The sequence below is a fragment of the Sesamum indicum genome, linkage group LG10 (assembly GCF_000512975.1).
Source record: "Sesamum indicum cultivar Zhongzhi No. 13 linkage group LG10, S_indicum_v1.0, whole genome shotgun sequence".
NCBI lineage: Eukaryota > Viridiplantae > Streptophyta > Magnoliopsida > Lamiales > Pedaliaceae > Sesamum > Sesamum indicum.
The window spans coordinates 13,572,425-13,591,523 of record NC_026154.1 but is presented as its reverse complement, the minus strand read 5'-3'; positions in this window follow the sequence as shown (position 1 = coordinate 13,591,523).

Below are 19,099 nucleotides of genomic sequence, written 5' to 3'. Positions count from 1 at the left end.
TGGTGTTATGATACAACTCAAGTATTTTTTTTAGGAATAGTTACATCTACATCTCCTGACTACTACTCTTGCATACATAGACTTATTAAAAATATCAACATTATTTGTGCAAATCATCCATGTTCTTTGAAAAATTACGTCAATAATATTACACAATATTTTTTAATTATCATTATAGTTATAATGGTAATTTAATTTTAAATATTATTTATAATAAATAATATAATGTATTTAAATTAAACAATAATTTAGATTAGCTAATAATCATATAGTAGTTATAATTGATCAATATAGGCACAGCTTCATCAATGTCGTGAGCCGTTGAATGCTTATACAGTGAAAATCCCTCTTGTTTGAAATGGATATTGTAAATGATGTAATAATTAACATTAATGTATAAGAATAGTTTGGTTAGAAAAATATTATATTATCTTAAGTCAGTAATAAGTTAATAAAAAGTAAATATAGATTTTTATTCAATTTTTTTACAAATATGAGCAAATTTCATGATTTGTTGGGACGAAAACATACGTTTTCATTCAATTATTCTTCTTTTTTATTTTCTTTTTTGGGTTAGTTTTCACTCCAATCACCTTCATGAGCTATGATATGTTTTCAAAATCATTGATCGTTTATAAGAATACTTACAAATTACTCATCAACGCAATTCTTATAACAACAGAGGAAATCGAACTCATAACCATTTGATTGAGATCATCCATTCTTACCAACTGAGTTAACAAAGTTCAATGTGGATTGCGTATATAATTAAGTTCAACTAAATGCACAACTTTGAGAGTGATTGAGAGTGATCTGTCCTTATCGACTGAGCCAACAAAATTTCAATATAGGTTATGTATTTAAGTAAGTCAAACTAAATCATAGGTCTATAGTTTCTGATAGGTACCATTTTTATTTCTTATTAATCAATAAAATATTATTTCTTAATATTAATAAATAATATATTTTTAATAAAATTGTGCAATAAAGAAGGATACTACTACAAGCATGTTTTTTAATTTTTTTTCTTTAAACTATATAAATATAGTATTTTCTAAATAAGTATATATTCATGTGGCTTCAAGAAAAAGCACGACACATCTTTAATTTTTTGCAACTAGTAAATTATTGCTTTTTAGGGTAGTAAATTCTGTAAAATCAACTCGAACAGAATCAAACAGGGATTTTCATAAATAAAAAAGAGATAATACACTACTTTCTCTTGAAATTTGGTGTCATTACACATAAATCACACGTAGTTTACACTTATTATTCTTGATATTTGTTTGTATCCAACAAATAAATTCATCTATTAGTAAAATTCACGAAATTTATTGACATCAACAAAAATGTTTAATGAAAATCTATATATATTTTCAACTGATTTATTGCACTTCTAATAAATTTTTTCTAACCCAACTACGCTTACAAAGGTGAAAACGTAATTCCTCACATACATTAGCGTATAAAAATGTATAAAGCTAGTTTAGTTAAAAAAAAAAAAATTAATTTGAGTTGCGATAATTTTGTTATTTATCATTCAGATCTTTTATGTTGGCGTTAGCAGATTTTGTGAATTTTAATAATGGAGGGATCTATTTATTGGACGAAAAATATATGTTAGAGGCACTAAGTGTAATTTTCTAAATCACAAAAAAAATACGTGTAATTACACCAAATCTGACGTGTGATTGTCTTAATAAAAAATCTAGTGCAACTATTTATTAAAAGCCTTCATCATAACTATATTTGACATCACTACGACACACATAATTTGCTAAAACCCAGTAGACAAGACGTGATGGCAGTTCAAAATTCTATTACACGAAATAATATCTCATTATATTGAACCCGAATTAATTATTTTTAACCCGATCGATATTTGACCCATTAATTTAAATCCATATTGATCCTAATCCAATATCAGCCCAATCAATTTGGATCCGACCCGACCCACCTATTTGCCACCTAAAGGTAATAATCACAGTTGCATCCTTTTCAGTGGGAGTAACTGAATTCTGCTCCTAATCAGCCCATTCCACTCTACTTGGGCTTTATCCCCTGTCTGTCTTCGAAACTCAAGTTTTACAAAGGTAAATTACATTAGCACCCCTAAAAATTAGAATAAAATTGTAAATATTTTTTATATTTTTTAAAATTACAGCTACATTTCTCGAGGCTATAATTGGAATTACAATTATACTCTATTCAAATGCAAAACTTATACGAACACCACTTGAAAAATATTACACTAACACCCTTTAGGGGTATAGTTATAATTTTGTAAAACACATGAGGATGTTTATGTAATTTAGCATAACTTTAGGGGTGTTAATGTAATTTCTCGTCTTAAAAATTCAAAATTTCAGATGTTTTTATTAGAAAATGGGTCAGAAAGATAATCCATTCACCCATTTGAATTGAGAACAAACTCAAGGATATATGGACACGTATTTGGACTAGGTGTGTGCAACTCTCGATATTTATCGAATATAGAATCAAAAATTTAATTTTTACTGAAAATCAATTGAATGAAAATTTGATTTTTATTGAATGCCGGATCAAAAATTATGTTCGATATTTTGTTGTTTTTTCTTTTTAAATTTCGGTATTCGATTTTGTTTCTATTTTTTCGTACTGATTAATCCAATATCAAACTTAGAAAAATATATATTATATTATAAATATAATATACATAAATATGAAATATCTATATTTTAGCAAAAATTAATGACTTATGGTTAATAAATACTTAACTTACTATAATTACTGTAAATAATTTATACCTAACAAATTATAATTTTTTTTTATTAATTTGGTATAAATAAAATCAAATCAAAATAAATTTAGTTTTTACTTAATTGAACCAGTCGATATTCGATACATCATTTTGATTTACTGAGATTTCAATGAACCAAAACTTTTGGTTCAATTAGTGAAAATGAACACCCCTCGAGGCAACTCAGAGGACGTGAGTCAGGCCTGTTTGAACGTCCAGTGGTCAAACTCTTGGCTTTTTCAATATAGTTTCTTTGATCTGTTACTTGATTTTTTTTACCTCGCAACTTTCAATTTTCACAATCTACAATTAGGAAAATTAAATTTTTATTTAGTTCTTTATATTTATTTAAGTTTTATTTTTTTCTCGCTTTTATTACAACTTTTTTAATATTTTCTATTTTAAAATTATGTTTTAATCTTAAAGTATATATGTTTCTCTTTTGTTTTTACACTTTATTCTAAGGGTCCTTCCTTAAAAGACTAGTATAAATTTCTTGTTTTTGAAATGGTTAGTATTTTTTTTTTTTTTTTGGGTAAATGTAAGTTTCATTAATAAAACAAGATCAAGAATGGTTGATTAATATTTTTTTGTCTTTTTAGGATATTAGACTTATGATCAATTTATCTCATTTTACATACCAAAAAAAATTGAAATATTAATGTTGGTTTAGGTTTAAACTACTCTTGGATCTCTATTTCCTAGCTTGTCCCAGTTGGGCCCAACAGCATTGAAGTCGAGAAGATCCGCATGTTTTTCAATAGGGTAGGCTCAGGTCAATCCGACTTGACTTAAAGCCCGACACAGGTAGATCTTTAGGACAACTAGTACCATCCCTAAAGCACCCCATCTCCATTGCAGTGGTTTTGTTAGGGGCGACTTCCGCATTACTGACATGTATTGCTGATTTTATATTTATTTCTTTTGAATTAAAAAATTGTACCATATTGCGATACCAACGGACCTCATAAGATATATTGATTTAATTGATGGTGATTGATTATGCACGACTCCCTGTCCTTAATTGCTTTCAATAGAGTAGGTTCAGGTCGACCGGACCTAACTCAAAGCCCAAAATAGGTAGATCTTTGGACGGTGGACGACTAGTGCTATCCCTGAAGCACCCCATCTCCGTTGCAGTGGTTTAGCTAAGGACAATTTCTATATTTTTTATCTGTATTGGTGATTTTAATTTATTTTTTACGAATTTAAAAATTATATCAAATTACGAAATCAGTAGATCTCGTTAGATATATTGACTTAATTGATGGTGATTGACTATGCATGACCCACTCTCCTTAATTGCTTGTGAACACGAAATTTGGTGCAAGTTGATGGTTTGATCAAGTAAAGTGGACGGCTAAAGATTTCACCACCCACTCTCCTTTCATCCCATGATCATGGAAGCACACACAGGATTCCCCACCCAAAGCATCTCCTAGCCATTGATGGAAGGGACAAATATTAAAAACTTTAGGTGAATTGGGCCCACTAATTATTTGATACTTACCTGTAGCCGTCAGATCAGAATGAAAGTAGTGGACTGGTAAAAACATTATTTTACATAGTCAAGGAGGGAGGTTATCTTGTTGACTAGATTCTCCTCTTTACTTCACTTTCTAAAGGGATGTTTGTAAATAAAAAATTATTTTTGTGATAAGAAAATTTAGAGAGAAATTTATAATTCTAATTGTAGTTAAATTTGGTGAAATTAATAGCTAGGAAGAAATTTATAATTTTTTATTTAAAATGATGGAATGGTCCAACGATGATATCTTATTCGTAGATCGCAAGCTCGAGTCTCAGGGTGGGAGTTGCAGCACAAACTTGATTTCCCTTTGTAAGGAAATAAAAAATAACTTAGGTGGTTTAAAAGTAAAAATTGCAAATCACAAACACTCATTCTGATTTATTTTCAACAAAAAGCTGATAAGTACTTAAAATAAGGGTCTGGGTAAATTACATTGAAACCAACTGAGGCTAGCTGCCAAAATATACAAATGCTCCCTTCCTGTTACTTATAAAATTATGAATACATCTTTTGATGTTATAATTGTAATTACAACGGCAAAAAGCTTACACCATAAAGACCCCAACCGCTACAGTATCTCCAATTTAAAGTATAACTACTACTTAAAAGGGTGACCGCAGTCAACACTAGAAGAAATAGTCTTTCGTCGATAACCATGATTAAAAGTAAAAAAACGTGGCAAGTATTAATTAACCATGGTTACACAATGGCTATTGTTTCCGTAAGTGAGACCATAACATTAGCTACAACTAAAAACTATAGCAAATATTTTAGCTATAGATAAAATCATGACAAATATTAATTTATTGTAATCAAAACTTCATATCGATTTTATTTGACCGTTATAAATAGTGTTAATTTACTAAAATTTTTAAGGCATAACAATTAAAGTTTAGAAAATAAATCATTGTTTTATAGTACAAATAAATTCATTTTTAAATAATTGGATCTCATAATCTACTCTATGAAAGTGACAACTTATTTCAGTAAACTATCTCGGGCCTTAGAATTTGGAAGCAAAATATTCGTGGAGAGTACTTACAAGTGATTATTCCCCATATGGATAACACAAGAAATCTATTGGATTCTACCTATACCTACCCTCTTAACTTAGATTATAACTATATGTGTGAAAGAATCATGAGTTTGCAGTAGATTTTAATTCCAAATGATGTATAATTATTATTTATTACTGGGGCAATTAGGGTTTAGTCTAAGCAAGTTGAGAAGAACTTGTTCTTGTGCTCTTCAAAAGTTGTATAATTAATTAATAATAAGTATTGATCATGCATGCTACTCAATATATATGCAAGTAGTCAATGTATAATCGCCTTGTTTTGACGCTGACCCGTTCCTATATATATATATAATTCTACTGTGGTTTGAGCAGATTAATTAATTGATGTTTTCATAATTAGTTTATAAGTTTTGGGTTACATGCATTTTTGGTCCCGTAACAGTGTAACTTAGACCATTCGATATTTTCGTCCATTAATTTTTTAGAATAGTATTTTGATCTTATATCTTTTTAATTTTGCTAATTTTTTTGTTGGAGTTCACCTCCACTGGCGAGAGTGTGGACTTCGGTAACAAAAAAAATAATGAAATAACGAAGATTTAAAGGATGTAGAGCTGAAATGCAATATTAAAAAAGTAAAGACAAAATCCTGGAAACTACGAGCTAATAAGACTGTAGCTTTAATTTTAAAAGGTCATGTGAGATGCACATGCATTTTTCCTGCGGTAATAGTGAAATTCGGGTGGAAGAAAGACTGAAATTGTGCAAATTAAAAAGATTGAAGACCAATATGTTACTCTAGAAAAGTTGAGGATGAAAACGCCAAATGACTTAAGTTACGGGATCAAAAATGTATTTAAGTCTTTTTATGTTGTTTGAATGTCTCACATATGAGGCAGAATAATTTTTAAGTCCCATAAAACTCAAAATCTCGTCTTTCTAGTCCCAAAAAAAATATGATTTTGGCATTTTTAACTTCCAAGATTACAACGCCTTTTAGTCACAAAACATTCAATGCACGTGACTTTTTTGGATTAAAAATACATGATTATGAGTTTTATGGGACAAAAAGCGATACTTGTCAAAGTTGTGGTACCAAAACAAACTCTGTCTTTATTTTATGAGACTAAAAAAGCATTTTGCCCCTCATATATGTAACATGAAATCTCAATATTTTTTTTAAGTGGTAATTACATGATTGGATTAATATCTCAATAAATTGAACACGATATTTATTTAATCAATACATCAATTAGTTCTCATACAGTAAGACAAATTACCATTCGAGAAACTTGAAACCATGACCTGAAACTAACTTTTAACCATACTAAACTAAGACGTCATGAATTAATATCAATAAATTTAATTAGCTCAAATCAAACAAAAAATCAGAACTTGGGAAATCAGCAATATAAAAATTAAGTGACGTTTTCTTTAAATATTTTCACTAATTATATATATGTATTAAATAGAAAAAATTATAATTTACATCCCACAACTTATCCTCTTTATAATATTGATCTCATTATTTTAGTACTCACCAAATTTAGTCACATAAGTCAGAACAATTTGTAATTTTAGTCTCAATCACAAATTTTATTAAGTATTTAAAGGAAGGTGCACGTGATGTGTGCATGCGCGCTCCGTTAAAGAAACTGACCATTGATCTAATGAAGGGAGCACATGATGTGCACGTGCTCCTTTAAATATTTCATGAGATTGTGGTTGGGACTACAATTATGAGAATAAGTTTGGTGAGTTCAAAAACAATGAGATCAAAATCACAAGAAGAATAGATTGTGGGTCGTAAATTGCAACTTTTCCATATTAAGTAACAAGAACTAATGAAGTTCCGAAGTTTGAAGTGACAATTATAAGGGAAAAATATTTTTTTAGTCCGTTAAGTATGTCGAATTTTAGTTTTAGTCCTATAAGTATGCCCATTTTTATTAACTCCACTAACTTGCAAAATTGATTATATTTAGTCCATTTGAGGGTTTTCTACTTTTTTTTTCTGGCCAAAATTTTAAATTTACCCGAAACTTGCCAACGTGTAAATTAGTTGGTCCAATTTCCGGCCAATTAACCACGTGTCATGCCACATGGAGAGTACATGGCTTGCATATGTGGCTTGTATGCTGACTGGGTAGACCATTCTCTCTACAAAACTTAATTTATTTAAAAAATCCAAGAAAAATTAAAAAAAAAAATTGATTAGGGAAGAAAGGAGCTTATTACCTTGTAATTTTGACAGGAATGGAACCTCCTTCTTGGATTTTGATTAGTCCAAGAAGTCTGAACCATTACTTTCTTTCGACAGCAATAAAAAAGTGGTTCTTCCATGGAAGAAGACATTGGAGTCGAAAGATAAGGGAGAGAAATGGATTTGTGCAAACTTGGAGAGAAGAAAATATATTTTGTTGGTTAGGAAAAGTGTTTTGGAGGGAAAAGTCACCTTTCTTCCCTCCAAGATGACCAATTTGTCTTCCACCTCATGATTTTAGCCACATAGGATTATAAATCAACAAAAACGCATCTAGGTATCCAGCCATATCACTTTTCAAGCGCAAATTGTAAATCCAATCTATCGGAGGACTAAATGTAATAAATTTTGCAAGTTACTGGAGTTAATAAAAAATGGGCATACTTATAGGACTAAAACTAAAATTGGACATACTTAACGAACTTAAAAAATTTTTTCCCCCAATTATTTTATAAAAATTATCATTAGCAAGAATTATTGACATAAAAAGTCGCGCACAAAATTATCACTCAAGACAATTAGAGAAAAATTGCAATTTCAGTATTTAAGTATGGAGTTGGCCATTTTAATTTAGTACGAACTTATTTTGACAATTTTATTCTAAATTTTAAAAAAAATTGTATATCGAGAACAAAAATGAACGAGATTTGTCTTCGTAATTAATTATTAGGTAAATATTTGCAATATAACTTAACAAAAGACAAGTGGTTTTTATGAGAATTTAATCATAGAAACTTCGAAATTAAGTAAACCCTAGCTGTTATCAACCAGTTAAAAAGGACACAAAGTGAAAGGACAAGGAAAGTGGATTAAACACTAATTAAATATATAGTGATAATTATAGTGACATAGAGATTATACCATGGTTAGGATTGAGATATATATATATATATATATAGCTTTTGATCTTATTCCATTGCAGATTTGCAGTAATCATGTGATATCCTGAAATCTAATATTCAATTGGCTATCAACCAAACCCCTTTTCCTCTGCATTCAGAAAGCAAAACAATTCAAAGTTTAATTAATTTAATAAACAAATTAAGAGAATGATCATTAAAAGATATATATCATGGAAGAAATCATCATGTTTTGGAGATATTAATTAATTTAGGTTAATTTTGATGGATCACACGTGCATGCAATTTTAATCTCCAAAAAATTTTATTTAGATCAGGTTTGATCGAACCCAATCATTCACATAATAAGTGTGATGCACTTGTCATATGATTGATCATTCTTCTGTACACAAATTTGTCAAATCCGATCAAGGCCACAATTTTCTGGTTAGATGTATGTCTTATAAACTTAGTTTATCGACCGCTTTTTAATTTCTTCTTCTTCTTCTTCTTCTTGCCGGCATGAAAATTATAATTTTATAATACTTTATAAATAATAAAAGTCATTTCACAACGAGAATTTTAAAAGACGTATAAATTTTTACGTCTTGCAATTATTTAAATTTTCATATTTTCCGCACACATTCACACCTATCAAAATGATTTTCGATGGAGGTCCAAAAATATACGTGCGTGGTACTGACATTAAGATCAATAACAACAACCCATATATACACAACAGATATTTCTCCTCTTACTATTAAAATTACATAACCGAACCTTCCGTAATCAAATAAATATACATAAGTAGTAACAATTTTTGACAAAAACAACAAACATCTCGTCAAAGAACATGATATTATTTCCTTGTCGTGTAGCGGTCCAAAACCAAAACGATTGATTCGCAGCTGTCCAAAACTTTTTAGAATGAATGCTTATAATTTCCTGAACAAACCTGTAAGAATGAATCTTGGAACAAAAAGAAAAGCAGAAAAGATCACTCAGCTACCCAAATAATGCATAGTGGAATCGAAAGGGGCTTTGGGTGGGGGTTTAGTTCCAAGACAGACAGCATAGGAAAAGGTTGTAAGAGAGAAAAAGTGTTGATAATTTAGATGGACATCATTCAATTCAGACATATATATATGTATATTACAGCTGTACTTAGTACAAAAAGAGCACAAGAATTAAGTATCTTTTCTTAATATAAAAAGGGTGTACATGTAGAGGTCAGTTCCCATGTAAATTCAAGTTCTCTGTATCTTATGTTAAATGAGGTAAAATAGGTTTGGGTTAAGTGGGGTTGTGACCAAAGTGAGAATCCCCTATTTCTACTAATATTAGCATCTCTCCCTCTCTCTCCCTCTCTCTCTCTCTGTGTGAAAATTCTTTGTCCCTCTCTCTCTCTCTCTCTTGTGAAAATTCTTTGTCCTTTGATTAATATTCTTGGGCATTATGGGAGGGCAATATGTGATGGGGTTTGCTTTCTGCGAATGGTACGAAAACTTGTTATCCAAACTAGCACCCACCCACCCATAGTACATATGGCCACTAGCTATACATCTCGCTGCAAAAAAAAAAAATTAAATTTTTGTTATGCTATAAATGACCACAGCTAAAAAATCGTGGTAAATTATCAACCATTGTTAAATAAATTCATTTAGCCATAGCCAAAATATTTGTCATGATTTTGATCATGGTTAATATTTTGGCCATACTTACAGAAACAACGACCAAAAACCATGGATGATTTGTATATGCCATGGTTTTCTTCTTTCGCACTACAAAAAAAACAGGAATTTGTAACGACTTTTTTGGAACGGCCATAAATACACGGCTTTTATTACATATTTGTAATGAATTGAATGTGATGACATCATGAAAGGACTGATAAAGTTTTACTTTTTTTGTAACGGCTAAAGCCGTTAAAGAATCCGTTACAATTTTTTTGTATCCGTAAAGCCTTTAGAAATTAGAGACGCCCAACCTTTCGCATTATGCCAGCCGTTACAAAATACACTACATATATTTGGTTGTTACTTATTTGCTATAATTTTTGTAACGATGTGTAATATTCATAACAGTCTTAAGAAAAAATTAAAAGCCGTTATAATTATCGTGGAAAATACTGCGAGAAAATGTACAATAAAAAAGTTTTACAAAAATCGCGTCATTAGGGACGGCTTTTTTTTATAGATGGTATTACAAAAGTCGTTTCAAAGGCGGACATGATAACGGCTACATTTTTTAACATCTAGTTTTCAACGGCCATATTACTCATTCCAAAAGACGTTAGAAAGGTTGTTACAAAATAGATTATATATAATTATGTTGCAAGTTGTTTTCATTTCATTTGTTGTAGCAATTCTTATTAACAACATACACTCTCAATATTCTAATTTTTGTGCATATACACTTGATCAGGTAGATTATAACTTAAGTTTTAGACCGTTAACTGTTGATCATCTCTTAAGTTGGTTGACCAGGTAACAACAACTAATTTAACCGTTTTGTATTTAATTAAATTAATTATAATTTACTTATTTTAATTTTCAAATTTTATGTTTTCTAAATAGTGTAATGTAATATTTATAAATTTATAGATCGTTGAATTATATAATTATATATATAGTCGTAATATACAGTGATATATATATTATCATGTTACGAGAACTAAAGAGATGAATGTATCATAAGAACCTCTCGGGAAGTGTAGTTCTTACACTGATATTTGAAAATGGGGTTAAGACTTTCATAGAATGGGCAAAGTGTCACCGTAGACATATGGATAGAGACAAAATTAGGTGCCCTTGCCGAAAGTGCAAAAACACAAAGTTAAGAACATCCGATGATGTTAGTTATCACTTGTATATGCGAGGGTTTATGCTAAAATATTATAATTGGACTTCTCATGATGAGCAAAGGGTGCAGGAGTACTTTGATGTTGTGACTACCCTTCCGCTGGTTGTGGCTGGCCGAGGAGATCTAGTGCCAGCTTTTGGAGTACTAGGCGAGCCCAGAATTCCAGACACTATCACAGAAGAATAAGGTCAACCGGACAACCAACCCGAACTCAACTGCTACCATCTACCACAAGGGGTTCATCCTCCGTTAGGGGCCACAAGCGTAAGATGGTAAGTAGTTTAACCTATAGTATTAATTTAATTTTATTTTTTAAATTTCTAATCATTTCTGAAAATGATTATTGAATAGGAGACACAACTTGGACGCTCCATCGAATAGATGGAGGTGTTCAAGAAGTGCTACAAAAAGAAGGATAGCCAATGGAGTAGCCCAAGGGCATTGAAGGTTGCGGTAAGTATAAAAAATAATTTAATATTTTAAATTTAAAATTAATTTTTTTAAAATCTAATCATTTAATCTGTTTGCAGAAGTTGTTTGTGAGGATGATGGAGGAATGTCAGAGACAACAAAATAGTGATCAAGACCTTCCATTGTCCTCTCAAAGCTTGGTGGCCCCAAATGAGCAACAAGTGTGGTTGTCAGCAAAATGTGGCCGAAAGAGGGGCCGAGTATTCGGTCTTGGCTCCGAGGCCCACCACACGATTGTTGGACCATCACAGCCCAGTCGATTTAGTTTGAATTTTTTTTTAATTTTTATATTATATATATATTTATTTAATATTGCATATTCAAGAAATTAAAACTACCTATGTATAACAAAAATTTCAATAATTTATTTTTTAAAAAATAAATATTAAGATAGATTAGAGATAATTAAATATTAAAAAATATTTTTGTCACTGTATTAGTAACGGATTTTGGAATACAAATTACTGTCATGTAATCCTGAAGCCAGTACAAAAGATGGTTATCAATTTTGAAAATGGTCATCCCAAAAGTCGTTAGTAAAGCAATGTAAATACCAGTAATAAAGACAGATACAAAATCAATATCAATATACGCATAAGGTGTTACAAAAGCCGTTACAAGAACTGCTGAAAACAGAAATCCAAAAATTGATACAAAAACCATTACAACATAATGCAAAGTTCAAGCACAACCATACAACCATACCTATATGTGTTACAAAAGTCGTTCCATTAATAACTAAATCAAAATTATTTGAGTCGTTCCAAAAGCAGATCCAAATTCATTTTTTCATGGAGTACAATTCTGACGGTCTTGAGTGGCTAGTAAAAAGACCTTTATAAATTGTAATGGCTTTCAAGCAAGTCGTTATAAATATTTTGTAATGTCCAAAAAAATCGCGGTAGGGGTCTTTGTTACAAAAGCCGTTACAAATTTAAAAAAAAAAAAAGATACAAATTAATAACATGGCCATTACAAAAAGCCGTTACTATAAAATAATTTTTTTGTAGTGTCGGCTATAATAATTAACCCTAATGGAAAATCATATTTTTCTAGTGTATATATATGCAGGAAGCATGTACGTTTGGTCCTACATGTTAGGTTTTTTTTCTATTTAGTCATATTCGTTATAATTTTCTCATATTGCATCCAATAAGTAGAAAAAATTTTCAATTTTAGTTTTCACGTGTATTTTCCATCCAATAATTAACTGAAAATACACATGAGGACTAAACATGAGAAAAATTTTAACTTATGAGATGCAATGTCAGAAAATCATAACAAATAAAACTAAATTGAAAAAGACCTTACGGCATGAGACAAGAAATGTGACTTTCCCCATATATGCACAAAATTACACAATTACATCATAAATCTAATCATCAGTTATCAATATACATCGATTGCATACTTATATCAAATTTGTGTAATTAACTAATAATTACTATTACAATCAACCAACAACTACAATTAATCACACATTAGGAGCACTCAATCTCATGACTTCAAAGTCATGAGGCTTTGACTTTGCTAACTTAACTAGGCTTTCATTGACCAAGGAGGTGTCCTATTCACACTCACTACGCATATAAAGATTACGCATGCAGCCAATCTTTTATGAATCACGAGTTCTTCAACGAACCAATCACGAGTTCTTCAATGAATCATGTAGCATTTCGATCCTATATTTTTTTAATTTTTGTGATTTCATATATTTTTTTTGTCCCAATTGTAACCTTAATTTTAAAAGATCATGTGGGATATAAATGTATTTTTTCGACGACAAGGGTTAATTGTGTGAAAAAAAGGACTAGAATTGTAAAAATTAAAAAGATATAGGACCAGAATACTACTCTAGAAAGTTAATGAACGAAAACACAAAATGACCTGAATTACAAGACCAGAGTTACAAGCAAGCTCTCTTACTATCTACCACGATCACACACAACCAAAGCGAACACTTAAGTTTTGATCATGATTAATCAGCATTAATCATGATATATAGCCATAGCCGAAACATTTGCGATGATTCTTAATTATCACTAACGTGTTGACCTCACCTACAAAAATAATAGCCAATAATCGTTATGCACCACAAATTTGTATTGAGTACGACATTTACTTTTCACCTTTTTAATTAATCATTGGCTAGGAATTAACTAAGATAATTATTAAAAAAATGTATTACGAGCTCCAAGTCATCACTACTTCAATCAACACGAAGTACAATTCCATGAAACAACCAAAAAAGAAAAAAAGGGCAAAAATAAAATAAAGTTGGGACACAAATATCTGGGGTACTACAAAATGCCCCCTTCCACTCGTCCAAGGATTCCGAAATAATAAAGCGTATACAATATTCTTTCTTGGGAGTATCCTTGATCCATGCCCACTACAAAATAAAGTACAACACCAACAACATGCCGTACCATTATTGCAGCTGCCATGTCTCATCTCGAATTCCTGTCCAAAACTATAGTGATCATGCATGGGGAGATGATGAAGTGATTAATTAAATGGACTATATATATATACATTTTATTCTATGATATCTTCGTTTATATATGCATTCGTAACTCGCAATATTAATTACAGGTCTTGTTGTGCCCAAGGATAGGGACGAGGGGTAGGAGAAAAGTGAACCAGTAGCATTGGATTACGGAGCATTTTGGGACGAAATTTACATGTATTATAGGTACTCCCCAATCGCGGAACAGGAGTTGGACGCAAAGGACCAAGAGTTAAAAATGTGCACTGGGGCGGAAAGCGATGGGTGAGAGTTCCTACCCCGAAAGAAAGATCGAGTCCCGGATGTTTAGCCGTCCGATTAAAGGCTAATAAGAATAGACTACGTTTGTGTTAATGTGAGTATTTGTAAAAAGATTTCAAATGACTCAATGTTAAAACGATTTGACATCTTTCGGATGGATGATTGCAGTAACGTTAGTTCATTCAAGAAAAACTGAAATATATATATATATATATAATTATAAAGGAAGAAGAAGAAAGAACAAAAGCTTCCAATATTGTAATTGCAAGCCATTTTGATGTAGAAAAGTCATTACATCAAAACCCCAATGACACAGACACAGCAAAGCAGGAGAGACTGAATTAGGACATAAAACATAAGATCAACAAATTTCTTCATCTTATTCATTCCTTAATTATTTCAAATTCACAAGGGTAGCTAGAAGGCCATACACACTACTCTAACAGCATCAATAGGAACAAATTACAATTAACACATGATAAAAAAATGTTACGTAGAATTAAGACAACTCCATCGATCCAACGCAAAATTCACAGAGTACGTAGCTGCTGCAATAACTAGTTAGCCACCGCGAGCTTTTCCCATTTATCGGTAGTCAAAGAGATGTAAGCCGAAGCCTTCTTGTCAATCCCCGGCTCGGCCACCCACCGGCCTCTGTCCTCATCGCTCGGATACACTTTGTATGCCTTCACGTACTCGTCCCTCATGTCGTCCCCTCTTCTGCCCTTGGAGCTTCTGCCTTTGAAGAAGCTGAAGAGAGAGAAGGAGGATTTCTTCTGCCTGTTGTTGCCGGCCATTTTACTCTTTTATTTTCCTTTCGGTACCAGCAAACAACGCGGTCGGAGGAGCAGTAGTAGCAGTAGTAGTGATATAGTACTAGGGTGTAATAGTACTATGCTGTGTTGTTTCTTGTTTTGTGATGGGGTGTGAATTAAGGTGTGGGGAATTTATAGTAGGCTTTGGAGGTGAAGGGTGGAGAATCTAGGGAATGCAAGGACCGTTGATCTGATTGATGGCTGTGGTTACATGAAATGAAGTTACCTATTGTTGGTTTGCTTGTAAAAACTAAGGCAAAAGAACATGTCTTGTGCACCTCTACTTCCAAAGTTTGACCAAAACATCCTTCTGTGGGGGGAAGTTCTAGAAATTGGGTTCATCATATCTGAATTAATTTTATAGCAAGTGAAATATAATAATTGTGTTATTGATATACAGTTCAGAAAAATGATCAATCACATAATAAATATGTTATACTTATTGTGTGAATAACTTGGTTCGATCAGACTTAATTTGAGTTAGAATTTTCCATCATCGAGAATATGTTCAATTACTCTTTTTCCCTTCTCAGTCTCATATACACAACCTTTCATTTTCAACTAGAAAAATAAGCCCCCTTGTTTGAAGAGTTTTTTCAAATCTTGAAATTAATTTACTTTTAATAACTCAGAGTATTTTAATCTTTAAGTATGTTTCAATTACGATAAGAACAAAAAACAAATGCATTTTTGGAACGTTTAGATAAATAAAAGTAAAAAATATAGTGCTTCAGTGCGCAGTATGACAGTTAAATTTCAAACGTCGACTACGCCTCAACGTTTTTTTAAATTTTTCATTTTTAGTTGACTTTAGTGATTCGTCTCATATTTATCATATTATTGTCACAAAATTACGGTATTTTTTAATTGAATTTCATAAATTTTTAAAATAGTCCAAAAATTAGCCCGTTTAAAAAATATTTTACCTATTTTAAAATTCTTTCTTTCAAGTACCTACAAAATAACAACATAGGTGAAGCTGCAGAGGTTAACTTTTAGGTATAATGGCCAATAATCAGAACGTATCTCTGCAACTTTTGCTTTGGTTTTCATTATTGATAGCCAATATCTTGAGAACAAATATAAGATTCAGATTTTGTTCTTGAGTTTCTTCAATGAACCACATAATACCATTCATTATAAAAGTACAATGGTAGGTAGCGTTTTTTTTCTCTATAATACATCGAATCAATCAATACATTAATACGATAAAGAACGACAATAAATTACAATAATTTAATAGCGTACATAAAATGAAACAAACACTCACATAAAGTAAGATAAAAACCGACACATTCGATGGAAATCGAACCTATAACCTCAAACTTGTTTATTGAACTTCAGCCTTAAGCCTTATCCTTAACATGACTAGGTTAAGACATCATTGATAATGGTAGGTGGTGTTATATATGTTAATTTGTTACCTAAATTGATTTTCTTGAATGGTACATATTTATATTCTACTTTTTAAATTATATTATTATTTTCTTGAAAAATTTAATGACTGTGAGGATCATATGATTGAAAAATATGATGAACGTGCAAATGTCTACAAAAATATATCTCGAGGTGGTTTATGATTAGTAAACGAATGGCCATATATAGTGTTGGACGATATAAATATTAGAGAGGAAAAGTGGAGTTTTGACAGATGCAAACTTATTATACGATAAGTATAATAAATATATCGTGTAATTAATGTACATATAGTTCATGAAAAGTGATCAATTACATAACAAAGATATATACTAATTTTAATGATATCAGTAATTGTAATTGATTAAACTAATAAAAAATCCACAATATGAACCACTTTTTATGTCGAACAAAAAAATTTAATCAGATAAAAATCCAATGATAAATAATTTTTTTTAAAAAAAAAAAAGGTACTGCGTAAAGAGTCAAAAGAAGCCTTTAGGGGCTTTCTTGAATGATTGAAATAATCAATTCGTTTTGGCTTCTCATCACAACCCTTTTTCCATTAAAGAACAATTAATATTTTTTAAATTAAAAATCAAGTTTCTTACAGCTTCCAACCCTACCTGCAAGCTGTCTAGCTTTTGGATTCCTGCAATAAAAATGGTCTGAACTAAAACCAATATGAGGTAAAGGTTTGCTGTACGTACCTGTCCAAGTTAACAGTACTTAGTGCTACGGAAACTTCATATATATATATATATATATATATATAATATTCGTTACTACGTCATTTATTACATTCAAATTTAAATACAAATTTAAAACATCGTATTTTTGAATCATCAAATATGTTCAAAGTAACAAGACGAGATATTACTATGAAACTTAAAGTTGACAACACATCCACATCCATATGACTCGCATTCAAAATCTCTTGATTGTGAGACTTCCGTCTCACCACTCAAGTAAGGCTTCATTGTCATATGTGTATATATTATATTCCCCCCATTTGCTTTTCCTATAGTTTTAGATTAGTGTGTTATTGCTGTCTTCCCACTAATTAAATTTATTCCGAATTAATTAATTAATTAATTGATTGATTAAAGTATTTTAAAACCTTTCATATCAGCATATTTGTTAGGCTGTTCAAAGGTTCGTCGCGTGAATACTTCAATTTGGACCATGCACTTAAGTTCTTGACTCTTTATCAAAACAATTTCAACAAAAATAATAATAATAATAATAATAATAGTAATAATAATAAGATGATGATTTTCAGTAAATTATTGGGTCTAATCACTAGTGGGTTTTAGCCTAATTAGCCGACATTTAATTAAGATATTAGACACTATTTAGTCTAAATATCATTGAAAAATGCTAAATTTGCTAAAAATTAGTATATGCTTGACACGTGATCTCTTTAATTTAAATTTTTTTATCAGTGTTACTGACGTGTCATTTTTGCTCTAATGGCATTTGGACTAAATGTGCTAAATTCTAATCCTCAATTGCAAGTTCAAATTTGGAGAGGCTCAAAAGTGTCACCTCCTATAGTTGTAGGACTAAAATCGTATTTTTTTCCCCTTACATTCTTCGCAATTGAACTAGGCAAAAATGCCGTACCAACCGGAGCAACAAAATTGGTTGAAAAATTAAATTTTCCAGATTAAAATGGCCACATGCCAGCATGTGCTAATTTTCAAAACATTTAGCATTTTTCAACAATATCTGACTGAATGTACTAATTTTTTCTTTCTGTTACGTACTCTTTAATTGCTAATTCAAAATCGAAGACGAAGAATGACGTCTACTATAATTACAAGATAAAAAATATATATTTTAAAAAAAAATAAAAGAGGGGCTGCATTTACTTCTAATATAACTTTTTTATGAATCAAAAGTATTTTTTTTTAATCAACTAATGATCTCTTGTTTAAATGATGAGGTTTAGGTCTTATATATGATCAAGAGATCATAAGTTTGAATTATACGAGTGTAAATATTTAATCTATTTTTAATTATAATATGTGTATATTATTATTTTTTTTTTTAAGAAATTATTGGCTGATTTCAACATATTTTTGTTTTGCATATTGAAATATGTTGTAGTAGTATATTTATTGTTTTAAAAATATCAATAAATTACACATATGTATCAGTGCACTAATTAAAAATATCAATAAATATGTTGTACTTCAAGAAAAAATATCAATAATTAATCATATATGTATAGTGAAATAAGAAATGACTAATAATTAATTAAATTTAAATGAATCGAACCAATGTCAAAAATAAATTAATTAGTGCACTGATACGCAAGTGAAATTTGAAA